At 51.1% G+C, this 9,386-nt stretch overlaps 1 pseudogene; it reads right to left on the bottom strand.

Moving 5' to 3' along the window:
- Window positions 1–9,386, bottom strand: part of LOC123120125 (uncharacterized) — a 33,699-nt pseudogene that overhangs the window by 11,111 nt on the left and 13,202 nt on the right.

The raw sequence follows: 9,386 nt of genomic DNA, 5'->3' as shown, positions 1-9,386 counted from the left end.
TAAGGGCGCCAGCACCCCCGCCTCCTCGGGCCTCTCTCCCACTCACCCCCGCTCTCCCTCTCGGCCTCTGCGCCTTCCCCCGCCAGATCCACCTCCCTCTCCCCTTCGATCCCCTCTGCCCGAGCGTGCTCGCCACCGTTCACCGTCGTTCCCGCGGCCACCGTGCCCCGATTGCCCCAACGACGTGCCCGAACGACTCCCCGCCGTCGACTACGCCATCGGGAACGAGCCGAGCGCCTCTGCACCGACCTCCCCGAGCTCGTCTTCCCCGCACGGCCGCCGTCGATCGTCGCCGATTCCGGCTACCCCGCGCCCTCCCCGAGCTCACTGCCACTCCCTACGGCTCCGCTGTGAGCTCCCGCTTCTCCTCCCCCTCTCCGTTAGCTCGCCCGCGTACCGTAGCCGCTGTTTCCACGCGCGCCCGAACGCCGCGCCGCGGAGCTCGCCGCCGGCGGGTCTCCGGTGACCAAATGGTCACGGGCGTAGGCCCGCTAGTTCGACCGCATCGTGCTGCACCCGCCTAGCTAGATAGTTCGGCCGCTCGCGCGCTCTAACGCCGCACCCGCCCCTAGCCCGAAGCACCTCGCCGCCGGCGAGCTCGAAGCACTCGCCCCCGCCCGTTCCAGCCCCTCCGGCCACCACCGTTGGACGCGCGGCGCCGAGCCACGTCGAACGCGCCCAGCCACGACCCCGCAAACCCACTATGCGTGAAACCCGCACCCCTCCCGAGCCGCGCCGCCGCGTTTGGCTCGCCGGAGTCGCTCCGGCGGCGGCCGCCGACGTGGCTGGCCTGGGGCCCCCCCAGTGCCACTGCCAGTGGGCCCTGTGGGCCCCGTTGACTGGGTTGACCCAGTCAACTGCTGACTGGGCAGACCCAGCCACTAACATGCGGGCCCCGCCGCAAAAATTAAAAAAGAAAAAGAAAAATAAAAATGTTTTATAAATAAAATAATTAGATTAACTAATCACTCACTGACATATGGGGCCCACCCCTCTAATTAGACTGTTAGTTTAGTTTAAACAAATATTAGACTAACAGAGGCTGACATGTGGGTCCCACTGGACCCACCTGTCTGGTTTGACTGGTCAGCCGACCTGTTGACCTGCTGACGTCAGCATTGCCTCATGCTGACGTCATAATTCATTTTTGCTTAATTTAAATAATTCCAGAAATTCAAATAAACTTTGAAAATTCATATCTTTTAAACCGTAACTCGGATGAAAATGTTTTCTATATGAAAGTTGCTCAGAACGACGAGACGAATCCGAATACGCAGTCCGTTCGTCCACCACAACCCCCTAACCTATCGAACTAGCAACTTTCCCCCTCCGGTCCGTCTGTCCGATAACGCGAAACATCGGGAATACCTCCCGTATGTTCCCCCCCTTCACCAGTACCACCTACTGTCGCGTTAGGACACCCCTAGCACCGCTCATTGTCATGTCACGCATCGTCATGCTTATGTTTGCATTGTATTTACTGTTTCTTCCCCCTCTTCTCTCCGGTAGACTACGAGACCGACACTGTTGCTGCCCAGTTCGACTACGGAGTCGACGACCCCTCCTACTTGCCAGAGCAACCAGGCAAGCCCCCCCCCCCCTTGATCACCAGATATCGCCTATTCTTCTCTATACTGCTTGCATTAGAGTAGTGTAGCATGTTACTGTTTTCCGATATCCTATCCTGATGCATAGCCTATCCTTGCTACTACTGTTGTTACCTTACCTGCAATCCTACATGCTTAGTATAGGATGCTAGATTTCCATCAGTGGCCCTACATTCTTGTCCGTCTGCTGTGCTATACTATCGGGCGGTGATCACGGGTATATACTTATATACTACATACATGACACCTGCGATGACTAAAGTCGGGTCGGCTCGAAGGAGTACCCGCAAGTGGATCTTTGTGGCGGAGCGACAGGGCAGGTTGAGACCGCCTAGGTGAGAGGTGGGCCTGGCCCTGGTCGGCGTTCGCGGTTACTTAACACGCTTAACGAGATCTTGGTATTTGATCTGAGTCTGGCCATTTGGTCTATATGCACTAACCATCTACGCGGGAGTAGTTATGGGTATCCCGGCGTCGTGGTATCAGCCGAAGCCTTCTTGACGTCAGCGACTGAGTGGCGCGCGCCGGATTGGACTGGAACGCCACTAGGCTAGGTCTGCTTCCGGCCGCGTACGCAACGTGCAGGTGTGCATAGGGCGATGGGCCCAGACCCCTGCGCGCATAGGGTTAGACCGGCGTGCTGACCGCTCTGTTGTGCTTAGGTGGGGCTGCGACGCGTTGATCTTACGAGGCCGGGCATGACCCAGGAAAGTGTGTCCGGCCAAATGGGATCGAGCGTGTTGGGTTATGTGGTGCACCCCTGCAGGGAAGTTTATCTATTCGAATAGCCGTGTCCCTCGGTAAAAGGACGACCCAGAGTTGTACCTTGACCTTATGACAACTAGAACTGGATACTGAATAAAATACACCCTTCCAAGTGCCAGATACAACCCGGTGATCGCTCTCTAACAGGGCGACGAGGAGGGGATCGCCGGGTAGGATTATGCTATGCGATGCTACTTGGAGGACTTCAATCTACTCTCTTCTACATGCTGCAAGATGGAGATGGCCAGAAGCGTAGTCTTCGACAGGACTAGCTATCCCCCTTTTATTCTGGCATTCTGCAGTTCAGTCCACTGATATGCCCCTTTACACATATACCCATGCATATGTAGTATAGCTCCTTGCTTGCGAGTACTTTGGATGAGTACTCACGGTTGCTTCTCTCCCTCTTTTCCCCCGTTCCTTTCTATCTGGTTGTCGCAACCAGATGCTGGAGTCCAGGAGCCAGACGCCACCGTCGACGACGACACCTACGACACTGGAGGTGCCTACTACTACGTGCAGCCCGCTGACGATGATCAGGAGTAGTTAGGAGGATCCCAGGCAGGAGGCCTGCGCCTCGTTCGATCTGTATCCCAGTTTGTGCTAGCCTTCTTAAGGCAAACTTGTTTAACTTATGTCTGTACTCAGATATTGTTGCTTCCGCTGACTCGTCTGTGATCGAGCAATTGTATTCGAGCCCTCGAGGCCCCTGGCTTGTATTATGATGCTTGTATGACTTATTTATGTTTTAGAGTTGTGTTGTGATATCTTCCCGTGAGTCCCTGATCTTGGTCGTACACATTTGCGTGCATGATTAGTGTACGGTCAAATTGGGGGCGTCACAAGTTGGTATCAGAGCCGACTGCCTGTAGGAATCCCCCTATCCACACTCCTTGGCCGAAGTCGAGTCTAGACATTACAAAACTTTTACTAACATGGCTGTGTGTCTTACGGGCCCACGTCGCCATTGGGTGGTACTAGTATCTTTTACTCCTCGACCTTTACTCTGGGACTCTGAACTCTCTTCTACTCGGGTTAAACGAATTTACTAACTCTAACACTAGGATCCCGTGACCGCATTCACCCCAAAGTTGGATAAGCCATAGTTGTTTCCTAGAATAGTATATTGAACAATTCACACACTGTCATTTGACTCCTTTGAAACGTCTTTGCTTTCAGATGGAACCCACGAGGCAGGTCGTTCATCACACGACGGCCATTGGTGCCTCGGGATCACATGCGGTGCTAGCTGAGATGATGACCTATCTGGGTTATCGCTGGCACCCTGAGTACACCGTCTACGAGGAGTACCAGGACTTTAACCAGGAGCAGTACCGTGCCATCGTCCACCTCTACTCTCGGGAGTACGACTCCACTACTGTGCTGCACACCGCACATGGTGTTGGTGTGACCATCGATATGGCTGTCCACGATGCTGCCTATGCTGCTCTGACACGTCTTCGTGGAGAGTATCAGGAGTTGGACGCCTCCCCATTCAGGCACATTGCTATCGCCTCTGATGTTGGTGCGGAGGGATACTATACTGCTGCCTACTCCACCGTCACCCGAGAGCCCTTCTACCATCAGCACCTGGTTCTGCATGCTGATGGGCTGGATCGAGCTAACCGAGCTCTTCGCCACGAGATGTACACCACCCGTCAGCACCTTTACCGTGCTCTGACGCTGCTGCACCCCTTTGTCCGATCTGGACAGGTACCGCGTACTGCGATCTACCCAGCCAGGACCGTGATGCCCCACGGTGTCGGTTGGCCAGAGGTGGGAGGCTACTCTCCCGCACTTGGTCCTCTTCTGCCACCTGAGCGTCGGGCTCTACACCTGAGTATCCGCGGCCCCCAAGTCTGCTGACGTGGAGGGCTATCCGTTGCCTCACTACCAGCTGTCGGGCTACGATTACCTCCACAGTACCTCTTGGGACTGATGTAGGCTTGCTTGTAGTGTTAGAGGCATTCGCCGCGAGCCTGTGTGCCGCCTATGATGTTTTAGTCATGTACTGAACTCTATGTACTGAACTCTATGCATGACCCCTTTTGTAAAGTTATGCCGACTACTATGTAGTAGCTATCGTGCTCCTTTCATTATGCATGTTTCATCATGAATGCTTCTTGTCATTGCAAATTTCCCAATGCTGAACTACCCCTGTTATATATTAGCAGGATGGTTAGACCAGGTGGTCGTGGTCGTGGTGGCGATGCCCCACCACCACCTGAGTACATGGCTGGTATGATCCAACAGTTTGAATTGAACCGCCAATTCATGGAAAATATGATGGCTCAGTTCCCTCGCCCCAATATGAACCAGCAGCCAGCTCAAGTGACTCTTCAAGATTTCATACGCCTCAACCCAACCATCTACCGCAGCTCAACTCAGCCTCTGGATGCTGATGACTGGCTCCGTGACATCACCTATGAGATGGAGTCTGCTGATGTAGCCCCTGCCAGCTATGTCACCTTTGCTTCCTTCTTCTTGAAGGGACCCGCAGCTCAATGGTGGGACAGCCACAGGCGTACTCTGCCAGCTGGAACAATCATCACATGGCCAGACTTCCAAGCAGCTTTCCGTGCCCGCTTCATTCCTCAGGGAGTCATGGACCGGAAGAAGCGTGAGTTCCGCAACCTCACCCAAGGCAACAAAACTGTCGAAGCTTATCAGCGGGATTTTCTGGACTTGTCCCGCTATGCTGAAGAAGACATTGCAACTGATGCACGCAGACAGGAGAAGTTCCGTGATGGCCTTCAAGCTGACATCAAGCTCGCACTTCTAGTGCATGACTTTGCTGATTTCTCCACCTTGGTGAACAAGGCCATCAATGTCGAAACTGGTCTGCAGGAATACCAGAGCTCTCACAGGCGCAACCGTGACACGGGCTCATCTTCGGGCTCGCCCGCACAGAAGCGTAAGATATGGATCCCGAACAGCATGTACCGTCCAAATGCACCTGCCCCAAGGCAGACCTATGCTGCACCTCGTCTGCCTCCACCACCATCTAGGCAGTCAAGACTTCCAGCTCCACCATCCCAAGCTCCTGTTCCCACTCCGAATAATGGCTTGTGCTTCAGGTGTGGTCAACCAGGACACCGTGCTAGAGAATGCAACCAGAACCAGAATCAACTGGCCCTTCCAGCAACTGGCCGTGGAAACAATCAGCCTCGCAACAACAATGCTAAGTCTTATGGTCGTGATCATGCCAACCACGTTGATCTCAACGAAGCTCAAGACCAGCCTGCTACTGTGATGGGTACACTCCTCGTAAATTCAGTACCAGCATCCGTTTTATTTTATACAGGTGCATCGCATTCATTCATGTCAGAAGATTTTGCATACAAGCACGACGTTAAATGTGAGGAGATGAACACCTCTGTATTGGTCAAAACCCCCGTGGGACAGTGTCAAACCTCCTTGGTTGGCATTGATGTCCCCGTGGAAATCGAAGGGCTGGAATTCTATGCCTCTCCCATTATCCTGAAGTCGTCTAACATCGACCTCATTTTGGGTATGGATTGTTTGAAAGCGCATACTGCTTCTATAGTTTGCGCCACTAAGACCGTCCATCTGCTACACCCTTCAGATGAAATAGTTGCTTACCAAGCTCATCTGGTGCAAAATGCCGAGGCAAGGCTCTATGCATTGAATGCATTGAACGCTGCACCACTCGAGGGCATTGAGAACATTCCCGTCGTGCGTGAATTCCTCGACGTCTTCCCTGAAGAACTTCCAGGGATTCCCCCTGCTAGAGCTGTCGAATTCATCATCGACTTGAAACCAGGCACCACTCCTATAGCCAAGCGACCCTACAAAATGCCGCCGCATGAACTCCTTGAGCTTAAGGAGGAAATCGACAAATCTCTTCGCAAAGGATTTATTCGCCCAAGTTGCTCTCCTTGGGGAGCACCTTCTCTCTTTGTCAAGAAGAAGGATGGGACAAACCGGTTAGTTCAAGACTACCGTCCTATAAACCAAGCCACCATTCAGAATAAATACCCTCTTCCTCGGATCAATGATCTGTATGATCAACTGGCGGGTTCGTCAGTGTTCTCTAAGCTCGACTTGAGGTTGGGCTACCACCAGATCCGTGTTCGAGAAGAGGATATCCCAAAGACCGCCTTCGTGACTCGCTATGGTTCATACGAGTACACCGTCATGTCTTTCGGTTTAACCAATGCTCCAGCCACATTCTCTCGTCTGATGAACTATATATTCATGGATTACCTCGACAAGTTCGTCGTGGTTTATCTGGATGATATCCTGGTATTCTCAAAGAACGAAGAAGAACATGCTGAACATCTTCGACTTGTGCTGGAAAAGCTACGAGAGCATCAACTATATGCCAAGTTCTCCAAATGTGAATTCTGGCTACCCGAAGTAACCTATCTCGGGCATGTCATCTCTAAGGATGGTATTGCCGTCAACCCCGAGCGAGTTCAGGCTATTCTTGATTGGACTCCTCCCAAGAACGTTAAGCAAGTCAGAAGTTTTCTCGGTCTCGCCAGCTATTGCCGTCGATTCGTCGAGAACTTCTCTAAGATCGCCAGGCCTCTGACTAACCTGTTGCATAAGGGTGTCAAGTTCCAATGGACAGACAAATGTCAGGAAAGTTTCCAAGCACTCAAAGACAAGTTGACTTCTGCTCCAGTTCTAGCTCCACCTGATACTAAGAAGGACTTTGTCATTTACTGCGACGCTTCCCGTCAAGGATTAGGCTGTGTCCTAATGCAAGACCGCAAAGTGATTGCTTATGCCTCTCGGCAATTGCGCCCTCACGAAGAGAACTACCCAGTTCACGACCTCGAACTTGCTGCTGTCATTCATGCGCTGAAGCAGTGGCGACATTACCTTCTCGGTAATCGTTGCGAGATCTTCACTGACCACCAAAGTCTGAAATATCTGTTTACTCAGCCAAATCTGAACCTCCGTCAACAGAGATGGATGGAGCTTGTTGCGGACTTTGACTTGGGTATTTCCTATACGCCAGGCAAGGCTAATGTAATGGCTGATGCCTTGAGCCGCAAGTCTTACTGCAACCACCTCCAGGTTCACAAAGTTCAGCCCTGGCTTGTTGAAGAATTCAGGAAGCTGAACCTCCATATTGTTCCTCCGGGTGCACTCGCTCCCCCTCCTAAGGAGTTTGGCAAGGTGAACCTCCACGTTGTTACCCAGGGTTCCCTCAATACCCTAGTTGCTAAACCAGATCTCGTGGATAGCATCAAAAGGCTACAGAAGTATGACTCTGAAGCCCACAAGATTAAGCGCTACCTCGCAGAAGGAAAGCCCTCATTCTTCACCATTGCTGAAGATGGCACCCTATACTTCAAGGGCCGCCTAGTGGTGCCATGTGCAGAGAAAAACCTGGATATGACGCAGGAAGTTATGAAAGAAGCTCATGATACGCCTCTATGTATCCATCCTGGTAGTACAAAGATGTACCAAGACATCCGTCAGAGATTCTGGTGGTCTAATATGAAACAAGCCATTGCTCGTTATGTTGCTGAGTGTGACGTTTGCCGTCGTATCAAAGCAGAACATCAAAGGCCTGCTGGAACTCTGCAACCTATCTCTATTCCTGAATGGAAATGGGACCATGTTGAGATGGACTTCGTCACTGGATTTCCCAAATCACAGAAAGGTAATGATGCTATTCTTGTCGTCATTGACCGACTTTCCAAAGTTGCACATTTTCTGGCAGTCAAAGAAACGATCACTGCTAGCCAGTTGGCAACGCTCTATATGTCCAGGATTGTTTCACTCCACGGTATTCCATTGGTTATCAGCTCAGACCGTGGCAGCTTATTCACTTCAAGATTCTGGGCAAGTTTCCAAGAAGCTATGGGAACTCATCTGTCATTCAGTACTGCGTTTCATCCTCAATCGCAAGGACAAGTTGAACGCGTCAACCAAGTTCTCGAAGACATGCTTCGAGCTTGTGTTATTTCCTTCGGCAAGAAATGGGAGGAATCTCTCCCGTATGCTGAGTTCTCTTATAATAATAGCTATCAAGCTAGTCTGAAGATGGCCCCCTTCGAAGTGTTATATGGACGAAGGTGCCGAACCCCTCTGAACTGGTCAGAAACTGGGGAACGTCCACTCTTCGGTCCGGATATTATCCAAGATGCCGAAGAACAAGTCCGCATTATTCGCGAGAATCTCAAGACTGCTCAGTCATGTCAGAAGAGTCAGTATGACCGTCATCATAAAGACATGGCCTATCAACCTGGCGAAAAGGCTTATCTTCGACTCACACCTATGAAGGGTGCTCACCGCTTCGGGATCAAGGGAAAACTAGCTCCTCACTATATTGGCCCATTCACTATTCTCGAAAGGCGTGGAAAAGTGGCATACCAACTGGAGCTACCGCCGAACCTTTCTCAGGTTCACGATGTGTTCCATGTGTCACAGCTCCGCCGTTGCTTCAAGGACCCAATCCGAGCTGTGGATCATGAAGTGCTCGAATTGCAGCAAGACCTCTCCTATAAGGAACATCCGGTCCGCATTCTCGACCAAGCTGAACGCCGCACACGTCAGAAGGCGATCAAGTTTCTCAAAGTCCAGTGGTCGCACCATTCGGAAGATGAGGCCACTTGGGAACGAGAGGATCGTCTGCGCGAAGAATACCCCGCACTGTTTCCTTCTACCTCCTAAATCTCGGGACGAGATTTCTTGTAGTGGAGGAGATTTGTAACACCCTGAGGATCATGCTACAGTAACCCTCTGTGATTAAGCTAATCATGTTGCTAAACAGGGCTTGATCACATTTGGAACACATTTCTTTTCAAACTCCTAATTCAAACGTCAATTAAATTTAAAGTGGAAAATAAAATTTTTCAAAAATTTAAACAAAAATGTTCGGGCACTGCCAGAAATTGCACTGATAATTGTTGTGGAGAAAACACATTTTTATAAAATACCTAAATACTTTTAAATGAAATAAAACATAAAAGAAAATAAGCAAATAAAAAGAAAACAGAAAACAGAACAGACAAAGGAAAAGAAAAAAAAAGG

The sequence above is a fragment of the Triticum aestivum genome, chromosome 5D (genome assembly GCF_018294505.1).
Source record: "Triticum aestivum cultivar Chinese Spring chromosome 5D, IWGSC CS RefSeq v2.1, whole genome shotgun sequence".
In the NCBI taxonomy this organism is placed as follows: domain Eukaryota; kingdom Viridiplantae; phylum Streptophyta; class Magnoliopsida; order Poales; family Poaceae; genus Triticum; species Triticum aestivum.
Note: the sequence above shows the minus strand (reverse complement) of the source record. Positions and strands in the feature narration are given on the sequence as shown.